General features: G+C 35.7%; 1 protein-coding gene across 2 annotated transcripts in view; it reads left to right on the forward strand.

Annotated features, from left to right (window-relative positions):
• The window catches only part of Epha3 (EPH receptor A3), a 362,443-nt gene that overhangs the window by 234,356 nt on the left and 107,548 nt on the right, over positions 1–20,539 (forward strand). The gene's annotated exons all lie outside the window — the stretch shown is intronic.

The following is a 20,539-nucleotide window of genomic DNA, read 5'->3' on the forward strand; positions in this document are numbered from 1 at the left end:
ATATATATATTTGGTCTTTGTGAGACAGGGTCTCTCTTTAGCTCCAGCTGTCCTGGAACTCAAAGCCCATTGAGTCCAATTTGTGAGGCCCAAATGTTCTTGGGTATGGGTCCCCTGGATCGCGGTTGGCCTACCAGGAGTCACACCCTGAAAGAAAACTAAGGTTTAAGTTGATCTTTTTTAAGGGAAATACTCTAGATAGACTGACTAGACTCCAGTGAATGAACTTGCACTGAGGGACATCTGGGTATGTAATTCCATAGGCCTTAATGCATAGGATAGAATGCGTGAAATATTAAGGAAGAGAAATCCTGGGAGGTGTGAATGGGGAAGGGGATATAAAGATGATTAAGATGTTTTGTATGAAATGCACAAATATTCAATAAAAAATATACATGAGTCTCTGTTTCCCATCAGCTATCGATTGCCAACATCACTTCAGCTATGGGTGGAAATTTCTGTCCACCTCCTATATCCAAGCTGAAGTTCTGTTTGGTCTGTACTTGAACAGATCTTGTGCAAGCTCTCATAAACACTCTGAGGTCATACATATAACTGCTCTGTTGTGTCAAGAAAATACTGTTTCATTGTAGCTATCCACGACTGTTGGGTCTTATAATCTGTTTACTTCCTCTTCCTTAAAGATCCTTGAGCACTGCAGAAAGGGATGTGATATAGAACTCCCATTTAGGGTTGGGCACTCTGAAGTCTCTTACCCTCTGCATGATGAGTCGTTGTGTTCTTGGTGTTAATCACTGTCTACTGTCAAAAGAAATTACTCTGAACAGGGCTGTGCACTAATCTATTGGTATAGTGATAATGCATTAAGAGTCAGTTTATGCTAGGTCAATTTAGCAAAATAATAGACTAGAAGTAGGTTCTCTCCTAGGTGCTATAACCTGTCTACCCACAGGTTCTTGCTTCTAATATAGGTGCAGGTGTGGGTTACAAAATATGGAGCAGCCCTTGAGTTCAATCAGAAATCCAATATTCATTCCACCATTGTACCAGTGGGTATCTTGAAGGCTAGTCTTCATTGTAACTTGCAGTATTCCCAGCTGGGTAATACTGATGATTACTTTTCTCCTCTGGGTAATTTGCATAGCCCCTTCCAGTAGTATGAATGCCAACTAGTAGGGATGAAGTTGAAGTCAGTACCAGTTTGATTTCTCCACTTTCTGTGACTCAAGTATGTAGTATCTTCAGAAATAGGATCTTGCTGTCAAATTCTTGAGTGTTACCAAGAGCAATGTCAATGTCCAGTAATGTTTGGTGGTCTATGGGACCTCACTGGCTAATGACTCCAGAATAAGTAACCCATTCCTGCCACTGGGCTTTTTACTTGCCCATCTGTGGTGTTGAGACCAGGCATTATCCCTCTATTATTCCATTTAAACTCTTTTTATCTCTGTGTACTTATATATTTTAGGAAATTTCTACAGTAGTAGGTCTCTATATGACTTTTCCAAAAGGCCTTTAGTGTTAGTTATCTCTTCCAAAATATCCCTCCTCTTCCCTGTTCTCCCCTCATCCACCTCATTAATTCTATTTAAAACATTTTTTTAAACTTTATTGAGAATTTCATACATGTGTATATGGTGTTTTGATCAAATCCATGCCCACTCCTTCCCGTCCCACACCTCATTAACACCATTTTAAATAAACAGGATTTACCCTAATCAATTCAAAATATGTAATTATGGAGAAAGCTAGGAATAGTCTTAATGGAAAACAGGATTCATTAGTCTAAAACATTCCTCATACATGTTGTTATGTGACTTCACCAGTCATATTTTCCACTGATAATTTTCAATTAATTGTAAGTCTGCTATGTTGGCAGATTGTAACAAAAGCCTTTAATATTGAATAGAAAGATAAAAGCAACATATTAGTCTATGTTTTTTTTATTTTATTATTTTTTTTTGAGGAAGGTCTTCCTGTAGTCACAGCTATCCTGGAACTCACTAGGCTGACTGTTCTGCTTGATCTCAGAGAGATCAGCCTGCCTTTGCCTCCTGAATGGAATTAAAGGAGAGTGCCACTGCACACAGCTTTAGTCTATCAATTTTCATCTTACATCTACCAATCCTCTTTATAATTATATATCAATTGTATGTATCCTTTCATTCTTGAAATCCTCTAGGTAAATTACTAATGGATTTTGCTTATAAATTTTCTGTTATTTTTTCAATTACATCTTTGAATTATTTTCATAAAAATTATTTTCTTATTTTGACAACTTGTTTGCATAGGTAATAATCAATTTTTTTTTTTTGGAATCAACACAACTTGGTCAAAGTTAAACCGATAGGCATTTGATGTTCATATGGTTGCTAAAAAATGACCTAAGTACAAATACATCAGGAACAGATGTTTCTGTTATTTTTTCAATTACATCTTTGAATTATTTTCATAAAAATTATTTTCTTATTTTGACAACTTGTTTGCATAGGTAATAATCAATTTTTTTTTTTTGGAATCAACACAACTTGGTCAAAGTTAAACCGATAGGCATTTGATGTTCATATGGTTGCTAAAAAATGACCTAAGTACAAATACATCAGGAACAGATCTAATCAAAGACACTATTGTTTTATTGATAAAAAAAAAAGCACACTTTGGAACCAAAAGGGCTGGCACAGAGGTAAAGGTGAGAAAAATAGAGGATGACACCAGAGATTATCTTTACTGGAGTGATAGCTTCTTGTATCTGATTCCAGAGGAAATTACCCCTGAGCTGGAAGTCAGGACTGAGTATAAACCAGGCTTCTGATAGGCGTTCAGCTTGGATTCTGGAAGCCCATCAAGTATCTAATGGGAACTGCCTTTTCTCTGAGGATATTGGAATGCATGCTGGTTGCTACTGTTACAGGCAAAGCTGACCTGACTGCAGTCACTTATCAACTAGGGTAGGCCTTTGTACAGTCAAGCCAAGAAACTCACCAGTCCATTTCCCCCTGTAAGATAACTTTAACTGTCAAATTGACATAATTTAAAATCACCTAGGAAGATAGGCTCAAAGAGGGACTGCCTACATTGGGTTGGCTCATCTGGGGGAGGGGAGATTGTCTTAATTAAGTTAATTGATGTAGGAAGACACAACCAGAGGACACACCTTTTACTAAGCAGAAGTTCCTGAATGGTATAGAGTAGAAAATCAAGCTAAGCATAAGCCAGCACACAAGCATTTATACCTTTATTTCTCTCTTCTCTTGACCGTGGGTGTGACATGGTAAGTTGTTTTAAGATTTTGCTACCTAACTTCACTGAAATATCCTGGAATTGGGAGCTAAAATAAACTCTTTCTCTTTTAAGTTGCTTATTTAATCACAGTTACAGAAATGAACTAGAACATCTCCCCTGGATGGCTCAGGAAGGTTAATTTAACTATAAACAACTTAAGTTTAACAATGTCATCCACAGCAGGTACTGGGTAAGTCAGGACTAGGATAGCTCTGCTGATTGGTAGTATTCTGGACTTAAAGCTCAAATTCTGATAGTTTTGATTCTGCAAGTTAGAATAGAAATACATCCAAAAAGGTTAGTTTTTCAAATACGTAGAGTAACTCTCTAAACTCAGCATCTATGTGCTCCTTCGCCCTCCCCCAAATCCAGTTACTAAATAGATAAACCTTGGTATTTGAGAAATCTGTAGAGCCAAGGAGTAGCGCCTAGCCCTCTGGAGTGGTCCCTGACCCAGACGTATCAAGTGATGGGTATTTTAATATAACTTCAGTCATAGTTTATATTCAAGCATGTATCTTACTGATTCTATGTATTTATTTACTCTTCTTTTAAATGTGTGGGTGTTGTTTTTGTATGTATGTAACTACACCCGTGTGTATAATGCCCATAGAGACCAGAAGAGGGTTTAAGATTCTCTGGAACTGTAACTATAGACAGTTGTTAGCTCTCATGTGGGTGCTGGGAACCACACCCTGATTCTGGGCAAGAGAAACCAGTGCTTTTACATTCAGAGTCATCACTCAAGTCCCTGTCTTTTTTAATCTAAATCTTAGTTTTGTTCTAACTTTGCTTCTTGTGTCACATTGATGAAAATGTACTTCTTGTTACATTGTTTCTTAGTAATATATAAACATTATTTGTGGGGAAGGCATGACTTTTCAGTAGAGTGCACTCAATCATTATTTTGATCTTGCTTACTGAACCTGCTCTGTCCCACTTGAAATGAAATCATAGTCTCACCAGCATGTGCTTTTGCTTTCCTTCAGTTAATGATATTTCATCTTTATAACTAATGATATTTAAAAATGTGTAACTTAGGTTTATTTAGCTGTCTTCATGAGAAAGGATGAAAAATTCTCTTGTTTTATATTACATTATAATGGCTTCTTCTATCCAGTGAACACAGTGATTCTACAGTTTTAACGACGTGGCAAATGGTTTACCCAAATCTTATATTTCAAACTGATTTACTACCTTGCTTAAAAAGGGAGCATCAATCTGTGTTCTAATTATCTTCCAAGTCAAACAAAAATGTATAAAACAAGCAAGAGCTCCTTATTTCCTATCTTATCACTACCCTCTGGCTTTCTGACAATGCATTTATCAGAAAATTAATAGTTCTAAACACATACAATGAATGAACAGAGGTAAAGTAGAAGCCAGGAGAAAGCCAAGACCTTATGAAATAAATGGGACTGTGCTTTGGCCCTCCAGCTACCAATCACACCATAAGACAGCTTCAACAGGCATGATCTCTTACTCTCCCTAACCTCACTCTCTTTTCTTTAGAAAAATCACAGCTTTGACCACAATATGTACCAACTGACTTTTGATAAATGTATTTCAGAGTGTCTGTATCATTTTACATGCCTGTGGGAATAGAGGGCTTTATCATCAAATCCCTATGGTAAGATATATAAGCATGGTTATAGCTCAGAAATGCCATGTCTGTTGGGACTACTTTTTTTTACTTTATTCTTTTTCTTGTGAAGGTTAATGGAACGGTGGCCTTAAAAATAACCTTCTTGCCATTGTAAGGATATGACTATAGCAAATGTAATGTCACTGTGCTTAAATTCCTGCTAGTCTTTCTCTTTTAGGCATGGATATAAAAAAACAAAAGTGAATCTTTCCCTTTTAATTTAGTTTCTGAGATTGAGTTTACTGATCCTCCTCTTGATTACACTGTAAAAGCTTTGCAATAACCACTTGATAAGGCACCTTCTAAATGGTAGAGGATTGTGTAGTAGATTTAGACATTAGTTTTCAGCTATCAATACTTGTACAAAGTCGGTAAGATTAGAAAAATAAACATGCTTTCTGTATAAAGATTGCATCCATCAATCCCCAAGTCAAACATGTAGAAGAAGAATTACAGATCACAAAATAAACATCTTCAAAGTATGACCTGAAGTAAATTTCTGACTTTTTCTTTCTTCCTTAAAATAAGAATATTTACCTTTCAGTTCTAGAAATCCTCTAGTGAGACATCCATCTTGTTCCTTCTCAACACCTACCACTGAATCTGCTTCTTTTAATCATCCTGTAGCAGACAACAAGTGCAAACTACAGTAAAGGATACTACCAGAGAATTTATGAAATTTTGGAGTCCATGTCTGTTCAAATGTTACTGCTGGAAAGACTAAGATCCAAGAAGTTTTTCCAACATCTCATCAGGATATCAACCTCCTGTTTTGTCTTCCAATGACAACTTTACTTCCAATTCCTATTCTTTGTCATTCTGTCACTTGTGCCATGAAGTGCAAAAATGTAATGCTGAGCAGAAGACAGAGAGTATCCTTGTTGGGACTAGCTGTCATGATCAACCACAATAAGCCTGGTCTTTGCTACTTAGAACAATAAGGCTTCTTAGAGACATTATCCAAGAATATGCCCTCATCATCTCAACCCTTCCCAAGGCTGGACCCATCATTTGATCCCTCCTTATTTTCAGATGATTTTCTCTCATAAGATTTTTAAAAAGATAGTAACATTAAAGAGAAAAAAATGATCATGTTATCTACCTCTCTCTCTGTAAATCTAATGCAAACCTGATGCCATCTGGACTCACTAATGCCTATTGATTCCAGAGTCTAAGTAATGTGCTCTTTAATGAATCTCCTTCTTTACTAAAATCTTTAACCAGTGTTCTTTTGGCTCATTTTATCTGTTTTTTTCAAGTTTTTCTTGGTAGTAAAAGAATTCAGTGACAGCAAGAGTTACAATAATATGCAAACAAAGGTATGTACATGTGCTAGAACTTTCATGACTACTTCATGATCTCATTCTACTTTTTATCTAATTTTTTATTTCAGATTAGGTTTTTTTTTTCAGAACAATCTCTATTTGTTCTGTTCTTTGATTTCTATTCCCTCCTTTCCACTCCTGCACTCTGATTTCTTCTCTCACTCTATAATAAACCACTTCCAGAAGAGCAGCAATAATACCTAATGTGTGCCTGCATGTTCAATTGAATGCATTGGTTAGGGAGAATGCAATGTCAGTGGGGTTTCAAAGTTGTCCAATATTCACATTTGTTTATAAGGCTCTGGATAAGCCCTCACACTTAATGTAACTGCTCAATTATTTACTGAGTATATAGGTAATTAATTGACAGTCCCATTATCTGATAATAAATTTTGTTATCCCTCAAACCTTTTTTCTCCTACTTTTTAACCTCCCCACAACTGGGACCACTACCTCCTGCAGACTGACTGATTCAAGCTTTGGAATCATCTTTGGTATGATTTCTATATTAAGAATTCTTCTATGCTCCTGAGTTTTCTCTTGAATTGTTTTGAATTTCTATGTTTTTCTCCATAATTAATTCTAGAATATAAAACTCCTAATTATAGGGATTTTAATTATAATTTATTTACAAATAAATAATTGCTTGATATAAAAAATTAACTATACTAACTCTGAAAAATGATAAAATTTATTAATTCAAAATATACTGTTCATTCCTTCTTTCTGCTGAGGCATTTGTAAAATGGAGTGCTAGATCAGCACATGCATGTAGATGTTTATTTTATGTTCATGTACTACATGGTCCCATCCATACAGGGACTTACATAAATATAGATATTTAAAACCTTGTATGAATGAAATGAAACTGCATAAAACAGAACAATTAAATAGGTTAAACAGTATTGGCTTGTGGATTTTGAGAAACTCATTTAAGAGAAAACTAAAAAAAAAAAAAAAGAATATAAGGCTGGAGAGATGGATCAGTCAATAAGAGCACTTGCTGCTCTTGCAGAGGGTCTAGGTTTGGTATCTAGCACCCACACAGCTCTTACAACACCTATAACTACAGTTCCAGGGAATATAATTCCTTCTTCTGGTTCACATGCTACCCACATATATACATACATGCTTTTACTCACACATACAAGCAAATAAATATTTTTAAAAAGAAAAATTAGAATAATATGAAAATTAGAAATAAGTTATCCAGAGGTAAATAAAAGAAAGTATAGTTGTATGTCTACTATTTTCTTTAATGCCTATGAAAGAAGTCATTTTACAGGCATGCTTTTTCTAATTAGAAATTACACATCTTCTCATGTTTTCTGTTAAAAATATATTTCATTTGATATATCCAGTATAGTCATGGGACAAAAGCAGAAACAGAGAATTAGTACACTCTAAATTGTTGACTAAATCTAAGTATTTTAAAAGACTTACATTGACCAAACTAAGTATGGGAAAACCTTAGAAAGCCAAATACATAGAGTTATTTATTGATAAGATGGATACTACATAATAATTTAAGAGAATAAACAAAATGCACTCTTTATATGTAACCAATTTCTCTGTAGTAATTTCTTCCCTGTTGAAGCACTAGCTCCTAGAGGGAAGGAACTATCACAACTTACAGGACTCACGAAACACATGCAGTTTACAAGACTTATGAAGCTCAGAAAGGTTCAAGATTCACAAGAAGCCTTTCCAAGATTATACAAGCAATAATAGTTCCAGAGAGAAGAGACTGACCAACTGGAGTTGGCTTCCCTGAATATCAGGAAATCTAGACTGGGAGGAAAGATTTTTTTTTTGTTAAGAAAGAAAAGAAAATTAGTTTGGATAGGTAAGGAAGGTCTCAGAACTTCAAAACAGGGGATAAGATATTGAATAGAAATAGATGTTTTGAGAAAAAGAATACTTTGGTTCAACCTATGTTTTAAGTAGTTTAATTTTGAAAGGAGCAGGAATTCACCCAATAAGAACAATTCTTACCAACTTAATTCTTGCATTAGAATGTAAGAATGATCTTCTGTGTTCTTAGCCCTCTGTCACAAATGACAAAAATGTAGAGAACAAGAGTTTGCAAAGTGTGGGTCCTTGACAGGACTCCTATACTAAAATCTACCCACCCAAGGCTCAGATATCATTGTGGAAGAGGGGACAGAAAGGTTTTAAGAGCCAGGGAAGAGGTGCATGATCATGTGGAAATTGAGTCCTACAGGCTCCTGGGACCCTTCTCATATAAACCTACAACAATGGTATCAGCACGTACAAGACCCATGCAAACTTAAGCAGACAGAAACACACCACAGAACTGTGGAAATGAACAGCAGGCCCTAATCTTAGGCAAAGAATTATTGGCAGCAGATTACTGCTGGGTGAGGAAGAGCTGATCTTAAGGGGAGGTGCGGGGTTGGGGGGCAGGGGGGCACTAGACATCCTTCCTAACTAGATAGCAGTGGATGAACTTGCTGTCTGCAATGATTATTTTCACCTCTAAAATCAAAATTTTGTGAGTCATTAATTAAATTCAAAAATATGTTTTAAGAATGTTTGGCCTCTCCTGGTTGCATTCTTGATTCCTCAGATTGTTGACATTGAAGTTCTACCAGTTCTTGGAATGTTCTGTCTTGAAACCATTTAGAAAAATATACTTCAGTTTCAGAATTCAGGAAGGTTCATCAAATTTCTTTCAATTACATTAGATGAAAGAATTTTCTCCACTTTATGGGATATTGGATTACATAATACTCCAAATAATTCTTTTAATTTTTAAAAACTCCTTGAATTTTTTTGTAAAAAGAAGCACATTTGTTTTCTGATTTACTTTAACTCTTCTTCATCTATGAATATTTTCACAATTTCATCACATTCCTGGAATAAATTGATATTGTACTTTTCTTCTCAGTTCGACTTACTGGAATTCTAAGTGTAGGGTACAGTTATATCATAAGTTTTTGGTTCACACCTATCAAAATGTTACAAACTAATATAATAGTATATATTATGCCCATGTACCTTCAACTAGATTTGTCCTCTACTAGCATTTACCATTGCTTTATTAGTCCCTCTCCTACCTTCCATAACCTCTGATTTAATTGCAGATTTTATACTCTTTTACTCCTAAGGTTTTATGGATTTTTTTTTTAAATGACACGCTTGTAACCATAAAAAAATCAAAGTTTATCTTTGCTTTATACAGGATCTTTCCTACAGACATTAGCAAACCTTTGCCAACTGCTCCACTAATATTCCTCTGCCATAACCAAATGGATATGGCATGCCTTCGGATTTTATCTATAATATAGTTCTATCCATAGCAGTGAATAACTAAAACCGGGGAAGAACTCAGTTCCAGAGGACTTTGTTTACGTAAGTGAGGTCCTACTTTCAGTTCCCTATTCCACAAAACAAAGTACAAACACAATGGAGTTTGTTCAATGTATTAAAAGTATTTCTGCCTTCAGCTTTAACTGAGTGACTTCTAGGGTCCACTGAATTTAATGATGAAAACAAACCCCTTCTTTGGTATAAAGCAAACATATTTCTTTCTTCTGGTCAGAAATTGCTATCAGATGTAATGATACAACTAGAAATCCAAACATAACTTCCCTCTGTTTATTTTTGTCAGCCTAGCACCATCACTTAGAACTTCATTACTAAGGAAATTGAATGCTTCGATATCTTTTGTGGCAAATGTTTAAAAGTTATTTTTCTTACATTTATTTTAACTATATATAAAACAAAATTTTAGTTAATGGGAGTTACATGATGTTTCACTTCCTGAAAAGACTTTTAGAAACTTTTGCTCACATAGTTTGTGGTCAGCTATTTCACAGAATAAAATAGCATATCCATTAGTAGACAAAGAAGTAAGTATTTGCTCAAAGGTAATAAGAAATATGAGTTTTTTATTTTTTAAATGGACCCATTAGCTAAAGATAACCTGTGCTCTAATTTTGGGAATTGAGTATATTCTCCCTGTCCCTTGGGATGTGGGACCTATGGCCATGACAGACTACCACCTCATGTCAAAGAGCCAGTCAGGATCTCAAGTTTCAGAAGAAGCAGCTTTCCAAAGTGACAATGGAAACGTGCTCAACTGGATCTGTTGTTAAGGGAGGATTCCATGACTCACAGAAGTGTATTGTGCTGTATGCACACTTACATTCTTGGGAATTTTGTTAGGTACCAGTAGACTCTACAGGAAAGAACATTTTGTCACACCAGTGAAATGAATGAGAAGATTAACATATAATGAAAAACTACCAAAAAAGGATAGAGCTCTACCAGGTGATGCTAGTAATGCCCTGAGTTGCCCCCTTCTTCTCTCATTTTAAGATTAACAAATCCTAAGAACTAAAATCTTAACAACTATTTCAAACAAGTAAGGTCCAAGTCAGGTCAAACATTTAAAATCAATGTATGTTACAACATTCTCAATGCATTTTACTTGTGTGATAATTGAGCTTCTGCCTTTCTGTACTGTGCCTGGGGCAGATCCATTTGAGAATATCTCTCTACCATGATGTGTCACAGCATTCATATCCTTTAATACATCAATGATGTCTTTCAGCCATCACTTAGTATGATGGCATCTTATATAGATAGATACAGGATGAACAATAAGCTGAACAAAACCAAACTTGTATGCAGTTTTGGCTTTTCTTCAAACCTTTGTGTAAACTTAAATCCAAGACAAAATGATCATGGGCAAAAGAGGATCATTTGGGAAGTTCTAGAATCTAAACAGGATTCTTGTCTAGCCTTCATCTCAGATCTTTAATACATCTCTAATTAATAGAGTTCACACGTGCCTGGAGGTGTATGTTCCTCTTGTTTGATGCTTCTCTTGAAGGATAGTCACAAGAAAGAGTATGCCAAAAATAAACCAATGGAAGAAATATATCAAGTGTAATGTGTAAAGATAGAAAAAGGATAGCTGTTGGCTGATAACTTCTATAAATCATTGTGTATTTAAAAACCAAAAAATGTTATGTATTCTAGGGAACTAAGTTACTATTAATTTCATCATGCACTGGTGGTAAAATAGTCCACTGTGTCAGTAAAAAAAAAAATGTAATTGGAACCAAACCAGCATCTCAAAGACAGAAAGGAATGGAATGGAGCCAAAAGGGGTGTTGTAATAGCCAGGTGTTCCTTGATATATGTTACTCATATTTTCTATGTTTGTGCATTCATTCCAAATTGAACTGAGAAATAAATGTAAAGGAGCTACTGGGTTAAACTGGAAAGTTTTCCTTTTCAAAATAGATATGGTAATAATAATTACATTTGGATTGTTGTGAAGACTGATGTGAGAGGCAGCGTTTGCGACTGCAAACAGTCCTTACGCTAGTTACTGTGTCCTGCCTCCAACTTAATGTCAGTGATATTGATGAATCAGGGGCAAATAAAATTACAAAACTGCAAGTTAATATGAAGTAAATAAGCATTCAATAAACAAATATAAAAGTGTGATGATACATGTGCTTACTTCTGTGATTGCCCCCCAGTATTTTCACAATCCAAGCTATGTGTGATATAAGACAACATCTAATACACTAGGCCATTCTAACATGTTCATTGCCCACCCACAAATGCGTATGTTGATACGTAAACCTTGTGCAAGCTACCAAGGCGCTCTCGAGAGTATCTAGTAGAAAAAGTCATAGAAAGTTGAATCTATTGGTGCTATATTCTTAAAATGTTCCAAAAGCATGCATAATATGGGGGGATTGCACTTATACAACACAAACCAGGGGACAATCATGTACATCATATCTGCAAAGACTGAATAAAAAGGACATAGATACAGGAAGGAACAAGGTGACAAAGGAGTGTTTTAATAATCATTCTGGCTAAAGAGTAAAAGTCAACTTCTCCTAAGGATCTTCTCAATGCAAGACTCAAATGTTCCGTGATTACTTAGGATATGTTCACCTTTTACTTGCAATTATTTTATAGTCTGTGGTTATTGGTTTTTAATATATTTTAATTTGTTTAGTATGTAGCAAAAAAGTGAATTTAAAAAATTTCCTCAAAGATAAATTTGCTCACCTTAGACTTTGTAAGAAAATGATTATATATCATCTACTTTATTTGTTTGCTTCATCGTGGTATTTGACTATGCATTTTGGGTGAACCTTGTTTATCTTTTCCATCTGTAGAAACTGTCCTCTAGAGAGAACATGCTACTCTTATTTTCAGCCAACAATATTCATTATTTCTATACACTGAATATACCATTTTTTTATTTCCTTCTATTAAAATGCTTTTCACAATTGACAACTGAGACACATTGCCAGCAGTTCTATTAACTCCTAGTAAAAGACCATGTACAACAGTATAGAACACTTTTTTCTTGAACTGAGATGGTTGAAGAATTTAGTTTAATCTGGATTTTTAATTCTGAAAATTTTTATAAATAAGTATCATCAATCTTACATGTAGGAAGTGTTCTCATTTTGAACTGTTTTCATAAATTCTTATTATTGTACGTATAAGATTGATATCTTATTAAAATATTAATAGAAAATAGCTGGATTGCTGGGTACAGTGGTACACACCTTTAATCCCAGCACTTGGGAGGTAGAGGCAGGTGGATCTCTGTGAGTTCAAGGCCAGCCTAGTCTACATAGTGAGTTCCAGGTCAGCCCCACTGCAGGGATACCCTGTCTCAAAAAGTCCAGAAAAGAAAAAATATTTAGATTAAAAACAAGGGTTTTACAACCACTTTATTTATGTGTCTATGTGTTTACGTGTTATGCTTATGATCGGATGCACAAAATAAATTCAGAATATAAATTTCTGTAGTGTATAACTTCCTCTGAAAAGTTAGTGATGTCTACCAGATTTAACCAAAGCTTTCTCTTTTTTGAGAGATTTAAACTTGGTTAATTATACTTTGCATGTGCTTGTACATGTATGCACATGTGTGTGTGCATATATGTGAGTGGGTGTGCTCATATGTCTGTGTGTGTATGTGGAATCCAGGGTTAACCTTAGACATATTCCCTTATTGTTCTCCAACTTATTTTTTGAGATAGGCTCTCTAACTGAACCTGAGGCTTACCTATTTGACCAGTGAACCCCAGAATCTGCTTACCTCAGTTCTTCCCAGGACGTAGGATACAGATGCACAGCACCAACATGGCTTTTAGGTAGTTACTGGGGATCTGAACTCAGATCCTCATGCCTGTGAAGCAAGCACTTTACCCATCTGGTCTTGCTTTTAACCATCTCACATACTTTATTATATCTCTGCTAAGAGTTTGTGTAGGAAAAAACAAATGCAAAAAGTAATTTCTGTATGGTTCTGGTTACATACTAAGGGGTCAATGCTAAGAAGTTGCATCTTTAATAGACATATGGAACATTAGCAACAAATGCACTCCAAAGATCAAAAAAAATTAAAAGAGCTCCTGGTTTCCTTTGGCAATAAATAACGCACTTGATTAATTGCTTTTTAGTGTTTCCTAAGCATTGACTGAGCACCTAGTGTGAGCCAACTTCTATACTTCATGCACCGTGGACAAAAGAGTGATTAAGATGTGGAGACTATATTCAAGGAGCTGTCTGTCTAGGGAATCTGAAAAGTTTTAAGAACTCAGCATGAAATTGATTGGTTTGGCCATGAAAAGGCAGGAAGGCCAGAGGCAAGAGACTTTAAGAAGCACCTGCAGTTGAATGAAGACACGATGATACAGATTTAACTCAAAATCACAGAAAACAGCAAATTTCATGCAATAGCATCACATTTATTGTCCATTATTAAAGGATAGTAATTTTAAAAATACCCTTACTACATATTATGCTAAATCTCTCTCTCTCTCTCTCTCTCTCTCTCCCCCCCCACATTCCTCTCCTGAGATAGACATAGTACAACGATCCCAAATTCTAAGCACTGACACTTACTGAGGCAGAGGGATGAAGATTTCAAAGCCAGTCTGTGCTGCTGGTAGGTAGAATATAGATGGATAATTGATAATAGCTGATAGCTGATAAATAGATAGATAGATAGATAGATAGATAGATAGATAGATACATACATACATACATACATACATACTAAAGGTGTACTTTAAATTATTGTCTCAGTTTCTTTTCTGTCTCATGGAGGGAAGGCAAGGCTCCAGGCAGAAAGGTGTACTTTAAATTGTTGTCTCAGTTTCTTTTCTGTCTCATGGAGGGAAGGCAAGGCTCCAGGCAGCTAATCACACTAACTCCCTAGTCAGAAGAAGAAAGCAATGAAAGGAAACATGCTGCTGCTCTGCTAGCTCCCTCCTTTTATTTAGTCCAGGAACCCCAAGACAGGGAATTGTGCTCCACAATTTTAGGTTTGGTCTTCCCTCCTCAATTAGGGTAATCAAGATAAATTCTCAAAAATATCCTCAGAAGTCCATGTCTCAGGTAATTCTGTATCCTATCAAGTTGACAATGAACCCTACCTTATAGTTTCCTAGGTTGTTTAACAATCTTTCAAATGATTATAACAGGTATGAGAAACACTAAGACAGAATATGTGAGCTTCTAGTACCTGTATGACAGCAAATATTACAACTGTCCAGTGTCCCTTCCAGTTAGTCTTTATCATTTGCCAATTTATCTTCTGTTTGTCCGCCTGTTAATGGATCAAGCTTGGTATTGGTATGGAATGAAATATACTACTTAGTTAAAATGTAGTTACCACATAGAATATATAGAACTAGAATTCATTAAAATAGGATTGATAGTAATCATTCATAAAGTTAACTCTCTATTTAAGATAAAGGAAATTTCAAAAATTCTAGAGACATTAAGAAGAGCCATTGTCATTTTTAATTGTAACAGTTTTGAAAATGCACAGCCATAATTTGTTACTGCAACAATTAAATCAGATTTTGCTATTTTGTCTACTAATGTTGGTTTGATAGTCATACAAAGATAGTCCCCATTTGTGTTTAAAATTTACCTTACTTTTGATTAGAAGAAGATATGCTTACTGAAATGAAATTTTAAATGAGAAACCTATCACAGAAATTATATATAAAGAAATAATCCACTTGTTTACCTAGGAAAATCTTAATAAACAGGGTATTGGTTGATAAGAGATTAGCTGTCTTCTTGGGAAATATTTAAAGACATTCTAAAATTTATGTACATTTCTTATGTACTAGCACTTACACAAGCACTTGCTGTAGTTTAAAAAACAGTATATAAAATTTCAAATATATTATACAGAGTCAATCAAATGGTTTAGTGGGTAAAGGCACTCGCTGCCGAGCCTGACAACCCCAGTTCCATCCCCAGAATCCACATGATGGAAGGAGAAAACTGATTCTCTTGACATGTAAAGGATGTCTCCTTACACAAAATTAATAAATACATATATCAATGTAAAAAGTCATTGTAGATATTGAAATAATACACATTCCTCAACAGTCCATAGCCACTTCCCAAATATATTTGGGCGATGGATACAATGTGTATCTTTGTGTATATCTTTGGATTTTATTAGTAGCCTAAAATATTACTGAATAGGTACAAAATTTTAATATTGATTATTTGAACTAGTAACCACATATAAACTATTAGGTATTTATTGGGCTTACTTGATCTTATAATGTAGGTATTATCACATTCAGTTATAGAAAAACCTATTGTTTCCAAAGGATGGTACGTTTTTTTTATATTGCTTAATTGACTAAGAACTTAAGCTCGAGCCTTTCTAATACTCAATATTTCTCAACTTATGATAAGAAACTTACTGTTTTCATACAAAGCACATTAGTGGATAAATTTTTCCTCATCTGTGTTATGCCAGAATTCCTATTTCCTAACACTATACTTCAATCAACCCTAATTTGGTTTTGCTCAAAATATATTCGCTTTTTTAAAAATTTTTATTATTTTTATTTTATGTGTACGAGTGTGTTGCCTGAATGTATGTGAGCGCACCCATGTCGTACAAAGCCTCGGAGGTCAGAAGAGGGCTTCGGATTCTAAAAAGATACATTGTATCATGTGCCAAAAAGGTTACTGGCAGTTTACAAATAAATATTTTCTAGGTAAAACCTAAGATCCTTTCACTAACAACCAAGAGTTAACTTAGAGCACTATAAGTAATACCTAGCTTCCGCCTAATACCACCTAGCTGGCAGAGCTAACACAGTCTCAGGAGCCCTGAGGGGATCCAAATTCAGGTTCAGGCTCTTTCATCTTCCTGTTGGAGTCATTTGGCTTTTCTTTTCTTCTAGAACTTTGTATTTGTTTCTTCAATGTATTTTTTTTTACTTTTTTTGGGGGGGGGTCTTTTTGAGACAGGGTCCATCAGTAGCCCCCAGCTGTCCTGGAACTCACTATGTAGACCAGGTTGTCCTTGAACTCACAGAGATCTGCCTGCCTCTGCCTCCCAAGTGCTGGGTTAAAGGTGTGTGCCAGCATACCCAGCTCCTTCAACATATTCTATAAAATATATATTGAGAGTAGTATGAAGACACACTGCCCACCTCTTACCATATCTATTGCTGTCAACATTGATCTGTCTGTCCCACATTAAAAAATACCTCTTAACTGGATTTCTCCTCTTCACCTTTTCCTATTCTGGAATTCAAATAGGTATTAATTAATAATAACAAACAGATGCATATATGTAGATATATACATCTATATGTTTATTGTTTACCTGAAATATTTTATTTTATAACTGGTAGGTTTCCCTACTTTACTGACTTCTCAAAAATCTCATCAAAGGAGATTGGCAATATTAGTTATTTGAGCACTGAAAATATGAAAAATAACCTCTGATGTGCCCAGGTATTTATATGTAAAAAAAAAAAAAGAGGCACTAGGAAGAAAGGCACTGATAAATGTGGATATTTAGATGCTGCCCCACAGTTATGGCAACTCACTGGAACAACAGCTTGAGCACTTGCCGTTTGTTTCCTCAATAACATCTCACACACAATATTCACTTTCAGGATCTTACCTAGAATGCACACAGCTTAGAAACATACAAGGAAAAAACCAAAACAATTAGAAAAAAAATAAGTCATTAGTGTTGCCCAAGGCACAGCCCAGATCTTTTCTTCTCTCCTTTTTGGAAATGAAGACCTCTGGGTTTCTAGTTGATTCTTCCAGTTACGATGCACATTTTTAACTGCTATAAGTAGCCTCGTATAGAGCTTGAAAGTTGATACGAGTGGTGCTTTGAGACAGAACCACAGATGTTCAATATATGATATATTTACTTTTTACCCCAGTGGCCCTTATAAAAAGGTCTTGAAGATCAGCTTATAACAAGTCAACTAATGACATGATATAGAGAGGCCTCTGGTTCAGTGGCTGTTATTACAGCTGTGTCCCATTACATATTAGATACCTAGAACATGCTTGCATTCCAAATGGCATTTATCTTTTGAATTTTAAACATTCCTACCATAAATAAGGATTTTATGCTTTTCAAAAATGTTTCACAGTTTGATCTAGGGAATAATGAAAGGTTGCTTTTACTTAATGACATTCTCCCTTACTAACTCCTTATGCTAAGATGACCATTTTCTGAGCACACCTCAACAGACCGGTGTCATTCTTTCCCTTCCCATTTCCTGCAAGTCCCTTATCCTGAGGAGACAATAATAACTTGAGTTTCACAACACCACCAGTGTGGGGACTAAACAGGAATTGGCCTTTGAGTGTAGCTTAATAATTTCCTCTTTGTGACTTTGTCTCTAATAGGAGCAGTCTAAATCTAACATAATGACTACAATTATGCTATAAGAAAAGCCAATTTGTTCAGATGTCATATTTTGTTCCCAACTAAAAATTGTTTAAAAAATATTTAAAGTGAAAACCTGTCAATCTTCTTCCTCAAGGCACTAATAACAACACAAAGAACCTAAAAATTCATCACTTAAAGAAAAATAGTATGAAGTTTAAGGAACATTTTGTGGGATGCCTCTACTAGTAAATTAGTGATCACAGTCATTCCTTAAAAGCAAGAAAAGTGTGTCGCTTCCTGTCTTTTACAAGTACAGCTAGCTGTTATTTACCTCTTTTTTCCCAAGATGCATATCTTCCCCACCTTGAAAGAAAGTAATTCATTTTGTCTGTCTTTGATTGAGGAAGAAACCCAGACATTTTCCTTTTGTTCTCCAAATAATTGCTGAGATGATGAGAGATTAGCCTGGAGAGTTATTTCTGCCTTAACAACTGCTGTGTGGGGATGAGCTCTGCTCCTGCTATACAGAGAAAGCAGCTGCCTGTCTTCTGCAGTTGGTGCAGCCAGCTGCGTTGGTGTACATCTCTTTATACCCTGTTGCCCTCCCTGTAGTCACCTGCACACAGCCTCCAGTTTTTTCACTCAAAAAAGCCACAGTAAGAAACCTTTCCATGACAACTGTAATGAGCAATGTATAGTGGAATGCAAAAACATTTTCCCTTGGATGCCTGAGTGTGGGTAACTGTGTGCATATGGGGGTGTTGGGAGGGGAGACAAGGGGAGAAAATGCTTACCACATGTGATTGAGTTTCTATGAAAAGCCCCAGATCATATCCCACCTTGGAGGAGCGGCATGGCAGTCCTCTGCCCTTGTCCTTAAAAGAAAATCACCAGCCCCATAAACAGAAACAAGTGTAGATCAGGAATGTAGTTTGCATTCCTTCACACTTAAGAGAGAATGAGCTCATTGATTGGGCTAGGTTTAACTTAAGAGGTTAGTGTGGTATATATTTTACTCATCACTTTTGTCCTAAAGTATTATAAGAGAATTCATGCAAACCATGAGATGATTTGTAGGATGGTTGGCTGTGACATTCAAGAAAATACCTCTGTCAGTTCATTCTGCATCAAACTACTCTTCTTTTCACATGTAACTTTTAGTCTTGTGAATAGTTTTGCAAACCATCATTTAAATATCAGTCCTTATATCAATTAAACTCCTTAGATAGCAGGGTGTGTGTATGTGTATGGGTGGAGGGAGAGAGAGATAGAGATAGAGAGAGAAGAGAAGAGGAGAGGAGAGGAGAGGAGAGGAGAGGAAGAAGAGAAGAGAAAAGGAGAGGAGAGGAGAGGAAAGGAGAGGAGAGGAGAGGAGAGAAAGAAGAGAGAAGAGAAGAGAAGAGAAGAGAAGAGAAGAGAAGAGAAGAGAAGAGAAGAGAAGAGAAGAGAAGAGAAGAGAAGAGAAGAGAAGAGAAGAGAAGAGAAGAGAAGAGAAGAGAAGAGAAGAGAAGAGAAGAGAGGAGAGATTTCTAAAGAAATTGGCTTAAGCTTTTGTGGGAAGTCCAAAGCTTACAGTGGGTTGGAAGGCAGAAACCCAGGAAACTGAATCTTGCCACCCCAGCCAGGTGGCTGGAATTCTCTTTCCCTTTGTACCTCCTCCTTTGTGTCCTAATGATTCCAATCAACTAGACAGTCACTCACATTGTAAAGTGTGATTTGCTTTACTCAGTGACTCTTCATTTAAATTTTGATCCATTTGCAAAAAATTCCCTAATCTTAACATGGATATTGGCAGTCAACCAACTATATGGGTTCCATGATTTAGTCAGCCTGCCATATAAAATTAATTTCTATTGTTTCCCATGTCTGTAAGCTCAAGGAAGATAGTGTGTGTGTACATGTGTGTGTGTCTGCGTGTGTGTGTGTGTGTGTGTGTGTGTGGTGTGTTCCTTCTCCATATGTTTAAGAAAAATATCAAGATAGATTATAATACAGACACTAACAATTCTTTAATTTTACCCACCAGCTATGTGACCATGTAGGAATTCTTTCTATGACTGGCTATTCTTCTTTGAAATTGTTCCTTCAGTTTTGTTTGGAAGACAATGTCTGGTCTATGAAAAAATATGCTTCATGCCTGTAATCACATCTCTAATAGTTTGAGTTTTAGGAGCTTACCTTGATACTCACTTATAAATAGCAATCTAAAATATAATAAAATCTGTGAAAAAGCTACACTGTAACATGTTTACTGGTAAGCACTTTTTTACAAGGCCTGCAGATATAATCACAGGCTCAATGCCAGGCATGCTGAGACAGCCTCTTGAACATGCTTTTTTTTAATCCTTTCCTCAAGAGACATTCTTACCTCAGAAATAATTGTGACTGTCACAGCACCAAAGGTTTGTCAATCATCTTTGGGTATATTACTATGAATATCCTCATCTGAGTGAATTTTAAATCTAGAATTCCTAAAATATCACTGGAAACACTTTCAGCACACCAATATGTACTGGTTCCAAGCCAATATTATAGGTTAAGAGTTTCTAAAACGAATTGGGAGATCCCTAAAACGTTCCACAGATGAATCTGGTCAGCAACCTCTTAGGAGGTTTCAGAAAC

The sequence above is a fragment of the Nannospalax galili genome, unplaced genomic scaffold, assembly GCF_000622305.1.
Source record: "Nannospalax galili isolate Female #2095 unplaced genomic scaffold, S.galili_v1.0 scaffold293, whole genome shotgun sequence".
Classification (NCBI taxonomy): domain Eukaryota; kingdom Metazoa; phylum Chordata; class Mammalia; order Rodentia; family Spalacidae; genus Nannospalax; species Nannospalax galili.